A 10,477-nucleotide genomic window follows, 5' to 3' on the forward strand; every position below is an offset into this window, starting at 1 on the left:
TATTAATGTTATGCAAAACTTTGTTTTAAAAATAATTCAAAATAGTTTCTTAGTTTTGCAATATACAATATTAATAATATCAATTAGGGTTATGAAAACATAGATCAAACCCAAAATATCAAATGGTTTTTTATTGTTTAGTCTTACTACACATGTACTAAACATTTTCTAACACGCATGTTAGAAAAAAATGTTATAACAAGCACATTATAGAATCGAACGTTTACATAAAACGTTTTCCAAAGATATAGTTTATAAAATAAACCATTTCTAATCATTTTTTTAATGCACATAGAGGCAATTAAATGTTTACATAAAACATTTGTATTCATTATGAACAATCTATAACCTCGTATTCGTGATACACATTTTCTAACCCACGTGTTAGAAAACTTAAGTCATTTTATATATACAAAACATGACCAAATTAAAGCATTAATGTCATCATTAAAACTCATCAAATGCCATCAATAAAACTCTACTCAAGAGTTTCACCATGTGAAGAGTTAAGAGCCTCAATAATTATAGACTTAACCTCTAATAAAACTCATCAAATGTCATCATTAAAACTCTACTCAAGAGTTTCACCATATGAAGAGTTAAGAGCCTCAATAATTATAGACTTAACCCCTAATAAAACTCATCAAATGTCATCATTAAAACTCTACTCAAGAGTTTCACCATATGAAGAGTTAAGAGTCTCAATAATTATAGACTTAAACTCTAATAAAACTCATCAAATGTCATCATTAAAACTCTACTCAAGAGTTTCACCATATGAAGAGTTTAATTAGTAATTAAAATTTCACTTAAATGGATTTAGAAATCACAAATTAAAGTTAGTGATAAATCCCACCCAACTACACCATCACTTTTTGGTGATTTAATTGTTGAAGCCAATCAAATATCAACTTTAATGTATGACCTTTTATTTCTAAATCATACAAAACATTAAAATCAATGCTACAACAAATTACTTGTATAAAATGTTTACATAAAACATTTCAAAGCATTTGTATTTTAACCATTTTTAACAATCATGTTAAAATGAAAGAATTCTAACGTGCACGTTAGAAATATTAACATTTTCACAAAATGTTAATTCGAATTGCTAAAAGCACATATATGGTTCAAATAAATAAGTCATTTCTAATACACACGTTAGAAACTAAACGATTAAAAATTGCTTCCAAACTAACGCGTTTCATGAACGTTTCTAACACATATGTTAGAAGACAAATGATTACAAAAATCATTATAAGACTTATTTGTTCATATCAATCCATGGGTGGATGAAAAGTCTACTTTAAATAGAGACTTAATTAGAGACATAAAACTCTAATAAAGTAACATAAAACTCTTATTTAAAGACATAAAAACTCTACTTAAGAGAATTTAACGTTTACAAAAAAAACGTATGGGTTACACCAATAATTCCGGTCTAACACACATGCTAGAGAATTTAATGTTTACAAAAAACGTATGGTTTACACTAATCAACCCGATCTAACACAAAAGTTAGAAAAATTAACGATTCCCAAAATCGTTTCAAAACCAAACGTTGGAACCAAAACTATTCGTTTTGTACCACAGTATAGGATTTAAGATTGTATCTCAATCTCAAAAAATCCAAACACAACAAGTTGTACTACATACATATTTCCCCCAAAAAAAATATTTATAAGATCATAACCTCTAAAAATATTTTTTTTATTCTATTATAAATCCTTTCGTAAACCCAAAATCCTTATAAATAAGGTTTTTAAGATTGTACCAACAATCTCATGAAATCTGTTTTAAGTTTGTAGGAATTAGGTTCACCTTTTGTAAAAAAATAATTACAAAATATATAATAACGAGACTCTCGTTATTCGTAGGAAATATCATAGTACAATACCGGTTGCAATAACTAAACAAAAAGAATATAAAATATAATTATATATACCAATCTTGATTCAAGCCGCATCTCTGGTGTGTCCTTCACGCGCACTTGATAGCATCCTAAACTCGAGTATTCATCATCTTGAGTCTTGAAAAATACTCCTTGATTGCAACAAAGAGCACACTAAAACGTTGATGATTTTGGTTGAGGCACGTGTTCAACACGCTTCCCTTAAAACAGATTTCGCGCCTCTACTAAAGACAACGCGTCTGTCTCCCAGGGTACAATAGCCGAAGCAGTCTGTACTGCCGGAGATGGCTCACGGGCCCAAGGTTACATCCGGTAATTGTAGTGTTTGAACTCATGTGGTGGTAAACAATTAGAGAGTACTCATCTCTCTAGTTGGTCTTCAAGTGTTCATCCTACTTCTAGTATTCTTCATGTATCAAGCAATATCATATTCTTATCGTTACAAAAGAAAGCATATAGCCTACTATTTGTACAAGACTTAAGGATTAGAGAAAGGTTTCACTTAATTAGTCACTTAATTACTCACTTAATTAGAGACTTAAAAACTCTAACAAAACTAATTAAATGTCATTAAGAACCTCTACTCAAGAGTTTCTCTTTTATTTACCACATGAAGATTCTAATTAATATTTATAATTTGATTAAATTATAAATATATTAAATATCCATTCACCAAATTTCCAACAAGATCTAAGAAGGTAACACCGACATTTCTTATTAATTTCACCTGAAGTAATATATTTAACCCCATGTCCACACCAACAACAACAGTTAGTTATATTATCAGCATACCTTATCCACCAAACTTAAAGCTGACCTGAACATACTGATTGATAATTTTACCGTGTCTAAAAGATACATTACCAAGCTTAAACTTCCAACCAATCACATAATCCATGATGAAATCTTAATTCCCAATCAAAATAAGCCTTAAGCAGATAATCAACTACTATTAAACCACCAAACTTAAAGCTGACGTGAACATACTGATTGATAATAGTGTTTCTAAAAGGCCTTCTTTCTAGAGATATCTTTAGATGCTTGAACCATTCCAGCATATTAAGTGCTATATAGATATTTGCTAAGCTATGCCAATGAGGTATTTGAACCTGAAAATACAACCAACAACTTTTATGTTTTCGGTTTAACCTGGTGTCGTATATTAGCCTTCGAAACCAGAACACGTGGCTTTCATAAGAACATAAAACCTTCAAATTAGCTTAACGCTAAAACATTTGTTGCTGAAAAAACAACCAGGATATGTGATATGGTCTTAACAGACAATCAGTTCCCTAAAATAAATTTAATATTCATTTCCCATTACACTATACGAGGAGTTTTCCAAAATCTATGTAACCTAAGCATCCAAGACCACTGATAGTGTTTTTGTAGTTCAGAACTTAATGTAATGAAATCAAGGATGCTTGCTTTGTTAAAATCACTAAAAGGATTCTAAGTTTAAAATTATGCTATTACAGTTCAAAAAAATTTCATCAAAATCTATCTCTATCTAATATTAGTAATTTTACCTTGTCTAAAAGATCCATTACCAAGCTTAAACTTCCAACCAATCACACAATCCATGATGAAATCTCAAATTCCCAATCAAAATAAGCCCTAAGCAGATAATCAACTACTATTAAACCACTTTAGAAAATTAAGCTAAGATCCCCAATATGCATTCACATCCATCAATTACAGAATCAGATATAGATAAAAGAGAGTTAAAATCCATCATTTTACCTTATTGAGATGAAGGAGGAGAAATGGGAGCAATGAGAACGAACAGATATGAATCCAGACAGATTAACAGCAACCTGATGAAAATTAGGGCATCAAAATGAGTGAAATCAAACCAATAGATGATAACAATACAACTAAACGACCTGCTAATGAAGCTCCAAATGAAGATTATTAAACAAAAAATGTAAAAACAAAGATAGGGTAAACAGGAAGAAGAAAACCCTAAATTGGAAAAAGGAAACTCACCAAATGAATCGATCTGTAGATAGAATCAGAGAGAAAGAATCAAACGGAGAGTGAAGAAGACATGATGTGGTTATTGTTCCGTTAAAGGGATAAGATTTAATGGCGTCTGAATTTGTATACAAACTCCAACGCGAGAGAGTTTTAGAGAGGGAGACCTGGTTTGAATTTTGATTGTGGAGCCTGAATGATTTATCTGAATGATTTTTCTTATATATGTGGAGCCACAAATTTGAATTTTGAATGTGATAGGATGTGGAGCCACAATTTTGAATTTTGAATGTGAGCAGAGGTTTTTTGAATTTTGAATGAACATCAGTGCTTTAAAATATGAATGAGGGCAGAGGTTTGCCCATTTGTATGTGGGCAAACCTTTGAAAAGGTGAATGTGGGCCACCTTTGAAATTTTAAAGTGGGGTAGTGGTTTGAATTATGATGTCACTATTCTCCCTCTATGGCTGCCACCTCATCGTTGATGACATAAGAAAAGCCTTGTTGGACAGCCTCTCCTGCTGACACATCAGCTTTTCTTATGTCATTGGGATTTCTCCTTTTATAGAAAGTATAGATAAGTAACCATACATATGTTTAGATTTATGTTTATGTAAAAAGGCATTGGAATTGACATGTAGGCATCATGTTTTGGACTTAGGCATGATGTTCTGGGTTGTTTTGCCAAGAAAAACACCAAACATAACAATCTAAGATACAAGGCAATGAATTCTAGGCATGATGTTTGTGTCTATTACATAGGTTAAATAAGCATAGTGTTATATATTTATAATAAAAAAATGTTCTTAAAAAGACTCATGTATTGCACATGTTGAAAAAGACGGGTTGAATAAAACATAACGTAATTTAAAACATACAGTCGTCAAGATATTTCGTAGTTTATGCCTATACCATTTTTTTATCATATTTGTAAAAACATTTTAATATAAGAGTAATATATTGAAAGAGGCCGGCAATCATTCACGCATTTGTAATACACTAGCCGTAGGAAAAAGTAGTTGACACACGCTTATGAATCCGGTCCGAGTAGTGGTCCGGTAAAAAGACATATTTTATATATATTTTTTGCCATACCTGTAGGTCGTATCATGGATTTTTGAGTTTTGACGTTCCCCGTACCCCAGTCTCGTACCCGTACCCGTTCCCATGCTACATAGATTAACATGCGTCTCAAACCCTGATCATCTTCAAGGCCACGTATCACTACCAAAAGCCCTCCTCATCACCGATGTGCTGTTCAACCAACTCATCAAGTGTCGGTGACAATCACAGGCCATCGACGATTGCTAACGACCGATTGCGGGCTAGTCGTGGTCCTCAATCTTCGTCGTCAATAGTGGAAAGTAACCAGTTGAAGAAGTAAGTAAGTTTTTATATATTTCACTTTCAGATTATGAATTCTTGAAATTGATGATAAGTGTTTTATGTTTGTCTGCAGGTAATTGCATTTAGTGATGAAGAAGGAAGGAGTTGGATTTCTATCTACATTTAACATTGTGTGTATACATGCTAAGAGGTATAAATAGTGATTTACTTTTCCAATCCTTGATAACTCATATTTACAGAAACTTTGTTAACTAAAGACCAACATTTAACTATATAAGGTTATTTTGTGTTGTTGCTAATTCAATACTAAAGTTGATTAAGAGTGAGAAATCAAGATGAAGTTTATAAGTTCATCAAGATTGATAGGGTGTTGGTGTTAGGGCCGGCCCAGGCCTAAGTATTTTGAGGCTTGAGCTTTAGGTCACCAAATCAATAAGGTCTCCAACTTTAATATATATATATATATATATATATGTATATATATATATAAGATATTTGGGTTGGGTTGAACTTAACTTTGCACATACAAAAAGTGTATAAAAATACAAAAAAAAATTAACTTCGCCAATAATAAACCTTTTAGTTTATTTTGTCGGTCCAGGTAAAGGGGGATTTTTCTCAAATAGTAATTTTTTTTTTTTTTGAAAAAGGCTTTAAGTTTTTAATTTGCTTTAGTCCACCAAAATGGTTGAGTCGACCCTGGTTGGTGTGCAAAAAATTTCAAACTACTTGGCCTGAGGCGTTTGTGAGAGCCCTCCCTAGGGCTCACTCTGACCTCTCTTGATGGTGATTAAGGATCTGAATTATGGTCCGAAACCTTCTGGATTCTTTAGCTCGTGGTTGGATAGGCCGGACTTTATTCAAGTGGTTTCTTCGGCCCTCGGTGAGTTCAGTTTTGAGGGGCCTCCGGACCTGATGTTAATTCACAAGTTCAAGCATCTGTGGAATAAGACTAAAGCTTTGAGAGATGATCTTCGGTCTAAGGAAGGGGAGGAGGAGGAGGAGAGAGCCAGGAACGAGCTCGAAAATCTAGATGTGGAGATGGAGTACAGAGATCTAACGGAGGAAAAGGAGTGGGTTCTTCTGGAGTGTAAAAAGAAGTTGTTGGTGGCGGAGTACAATAAGGCCAAGGATTTTAAGCAGAGGGCAAGGGTTAAATGGGCCATGGACGATGACAACAATACGTATTTCTTCCACGGATTGATTAATAAGCGTAAATCCACAAATGCGATCCCGGGCCTTCTTGTGGATATCATCTGGGTTTCCAAACCGAAAAGGGTTAAACGGATGGTTTAAAATTTCTTTCGGGATAAATTCTTAGAGGATCTCCCCATCCGGCCTGAGTTGATTTGTTCCTTTGATAACAAAGTGTCGGAGGTGGATGCCAATTTCCTTACAGGGGAGTTCTCGGGAATGGAAATTAAACAAGCTGTTTTTGAATGTGGTAGTGAACGGGCCCCGGGTCCGGATGGCTTCTATATGAAGTTTATTAAGAATTTTTTGGGATTTTTTTGAAGATGATTTCACTAATATTTTCAAGAACTTTGATAAGACGGGCCGTCTCTCTAGAGGATGCAGTTCATCTTTCATTACTCTTATTCCTAAAGTGAAAGATCCGGGGGGTTTAGGCGAATACCGTCCTATCAATCGGCCTTCCTTAAGGATAGGCTTATATTGGATGGTCCTCTTATCCTCCATGAAGTCCTTGCGTGGGCGAAGAAGAAAGGAAGTAAAGTTTTTCTTCTTAAAAATCAATTTCGCTAAGGCATACGACAATGTCAACTGGAATTTTGTTTCGTCGGTGATGAAACAAATGGGTTTCCCTCCTAGATGGTGTTTATGGATTCACAGTATTCTTTCTTCGGCTCGGTCTTCGGTGCTTGTTAATAGTTCTCCGACTTTTGAGTTCTCGTGCCACAAAGGTAAGAGGTAAGGGGACCCTATCTCTCCATTCCTTTTCTTAATTGTTATGGAGGCTTTCTCAAGTATGATAAGAAAGGTGAGTCGGGTAGGTACTTTAAGGGGTATTATACTTCCGAATGAAGAGTCGGTGCTAACTCATCTCCTTTATACCGACGATTATGTTATAATGGGAGAATGAGCTCGAAATAATATAAAAAATGTGGCGCTCTTGCTTAGATGTTTTTATTTATGTTCCGGCTTAAAAATCAATATGAAAAAGTCTAGTCTTTTTGTGGTGGGGATGGAGTCTTCCGATGTGGAGGCTTCGATGATGAATTGCTCGGTGGGTAGGATCCCATTCATTCATCTTGGTGTTTTGGTGGGTGCAAAAATAAGTAGAGTGGCTAGTTGGAAGTTTATTTTCGATATTTTTGAAGCTCGTCTTGCTTTGTGGAAGGCTTCTTTGTTGTCTATATGTGGTCATGTCCCTCTCATTAAATCGGTTCTTGAAAGCCAGCATAATTATTACTTGTCTTTTTTTTAAAGTCCCAGTAACGGACCTTAAGGGATTGGAGGCAATCATAAAAAGGTTCTTGTGGGGGGTGGGGGGCAGTAGTATGGATAAAAAGCTTTACTGGGTGGCCTGGAGTCGGGCCACCGCGCCGATAAACAAGGGCGGCATCGGTTTATCTAAGCTGAAAGAGATTAATACCACTTTGTTGAGTAAGTGGGTTTGGCAGTACTGTAACGATGGTCAAGCTCTGTGGAAGGAGGTGATTGAGTCCATCCACAGTTCTAATAGAAGCTAGGCCCATGTTCCGGTCAACAAAAATATTGGAGGAGTGTGGAACGGTATCGTTATGGAAGTCGAAAAAACCAAAGTGGGAGGAGTTCATCTTCTTCAAAATATCAAAGGTCTAGTTGGAGATGGGAAGGCTTTAGGTTCTGGCTCGATCCGTGGGTGTGCAACCTTCCTCTTAAGGAGCGGTCTCCTCTTTTATTCAGACTCGAGGCTGAGAAGAAGTGTCTTGTGATAGCCCAATATAATGCGTCTTGTAACGCCCACTTTTTCACATTCGAAAATAATAGTAACCACATACCAATTTTAACAAAAATTGGGCATGACCCGTTCGTACTATAAGCAATTCCCTGCTTTTAACAATCACCATTCAAACTAAATTCTATGACACGTTTCAAAAGACATAAAAGTTGTAACCATACAAGATTCCATCAAAAGTGTTTTGTCCGAACTACCAAAATAAGATTTAAAATCCTAACTTACTTACGAAACATCCTAGACATAAACTTAACATTTACATTATGAAAGTGTTTTGACCCATTTACAAAGACGACTTAAACCGGAAGCGCATAAAGGGCGATGTGGTGTGTTCAATCCAAGCTCGCCATTATCAAGAGTGAGATTCACCTACATCCATAACACAAACTTACAAGTTAGTTCGGTTAAAACATATTACTAATACAATTTGCTTTTCATCATTATTTAACCCGTTACCGGGTCATTATATTTTTACATCTTTTCATTCGAATTTCTCATATGACAATTTCATTTAATGGATATAGCACCATCTTAGTTTCCATCATCATCAATCATCCTATTTTATCTGACCCGTCCTCACGGATCATACTTATTCTTACTTTTCAATTTTCCATACTTCACTAGTTCGACTTATAAAAAGTCATCCCTAGCTATCTTAACTTCATAACAAATTCATCTTACTTGACCCGTTTAACTACGGGTCAATACATCACCAAGAACATCTCATTCTCATACTTTAGACCCATTTATACGGGTCGTCAATAGACTTTTCCCTTTTTCTACTAACAAATCGCATTAAGACATTTTACTATAAATTTTCCGCATAAAACATCGAACAATTATTTAATGAGAACTAACACAGAATCTACATTCTACATGAGTGAAGTTCATATGAACTTACAGGAGTCGTGCGCTCCTATTGCTTTTGCTAGGTTTGATTCCACTCCTTTCTTCGACCCTATAAGGTGCATTACATACGCGTTTAGCTCTCGCGTTATACATCACTTACGCACATTTACATCATTTACCATAACGTTCATCACTAAGATTTATTTTTTCATACCATTATTAGATCATCAATACTTCAATTTCTCATGTTCATACATAACCAATTCAACTCAAGCATTTCATCGAACACATGGCGTGCATACTAATTACAAAGCATAAAGTACAAGTTCTTAAAGCATATTTTTCCTTAGTTCACCATTGATTAACATAAGCATTCCCAACTTCACAATTTGCCACCCTAACCATATGCATATTGTTCTAAATCATCTATTCATCAAAATATCATCAACATTAATCTAATTAGCATGTAGAATTTCACCAATTTTTATTCATCTTTTGACATGCAAGTGGGTTTTACCCTAATTCATCATCATAGATAAATTCAAGCATAATTTCAACTCCTACATGTTCATATCATCTTGCATTCATGTTTGATTCCATAGAAAATCACAAATTTCACATAAACCACTTCATCATACATTACCAAATCATGAAATTAGACTTACTTGATGTCAAGAACACTTAGATAATCAAAGTTCCTGGCTCATGCATTCGATTAACCTTCATTTTCTCTTTCAATTTGATGGATTTTAGGATGTTAGGGTTTTGATTTCTCCTGGCTCTCTCCTCTCTCGTTCGTACGCCCCATCCCCAACACAGACCAGATTTTTTTAAGTTAAGGGTGTTTTATTTCACATTTACATTTTGCCCCCTTCTCTTTTAAAACATAACACATCCTACTTCACATTCTAACTTGGTCATCTTTCCTTAGGTTAACTTAGGTTATATTTATATATTTTAAACTTACCATCATTTTCAAACGGTAACCATTTATATTTACCATTTCTTTTCGTCAAAACATAGTGACTATAACATTATAATATGACATACGAAATTTGGGGTGTTACAAGTCTACCCCCCTTAAAGAAGGTTTCGTCCCCGAAACCTGAATACATACATTTTGACGAGTTTATCTGTATCCCTTCGTAATTACATACCCCGAACTTCGATAACATGCTTTCATTCGATCATCCCTCGTGATGAATCGGTCGTTACTACTCTAAACTTGTCTAATACATTTGGTAATTCAATCTTGTATGAATCAAAGCGATCCTATTACATTATTTCATGATTATCGTTCAATTGTTCAAGCTGATTTCTTAAAACTTATATGTCAGATTATTGATTCCCGCATACCTCTAACATCTACTTAGGGGAAAATAATTATCATAATATTCATACTTGTTCATTCCTATTCATTCATATAAAATCAA

At 34.5% G+C, this 10,477-nt stretch overlaps 1 long non-coding RNA gene across 3 annotated transcripts in view; it reads right to left on the reverse strand.

The window, feature by feature from the left end:
* The window catches only part of LOC110895153, a 37,246-nt gene extending 33,109 nt beyond the window's left edge, over positions 1–4,137 (reverse strand). The window contains exons 1-2 of one of the 3 annotated variants that reach the window (XR_004875203.1): positions 3,902–4,137; positions 3,656–3,729 (exon numbers count right to left, since the gene is read on the reverse strand). This is a non-coding gene — a long non-coding RNA (uncharacterized LOC110895153). The remainder of the gene's footprint in view (positions 1–3,655; positions 3,730–3,901) is intronic. The other 2 variants (XR_004875204.1, XR_002566924.2) reach the window with 2 other exon arrangements.
* Between the last annotated feature and the right edge of the window lie 6,340 nt (positions 4,138–10,477).

The sequence above is a fragment of the Helianthus annuus genome, chromosome 12 (genome assembly GCF_002127325.2).
Source record: "Helianthus annuus cultivar XRQ/B chromosome 12, HanXRQr2.0-SUNRISE, whole genome shotgun sequence".
NCBI lineage: Eukaryota > Viridiplantae > Streptophyta > Magnoliopsida > Asterales > Asteraceae > Helianthus > Helianthus annuus.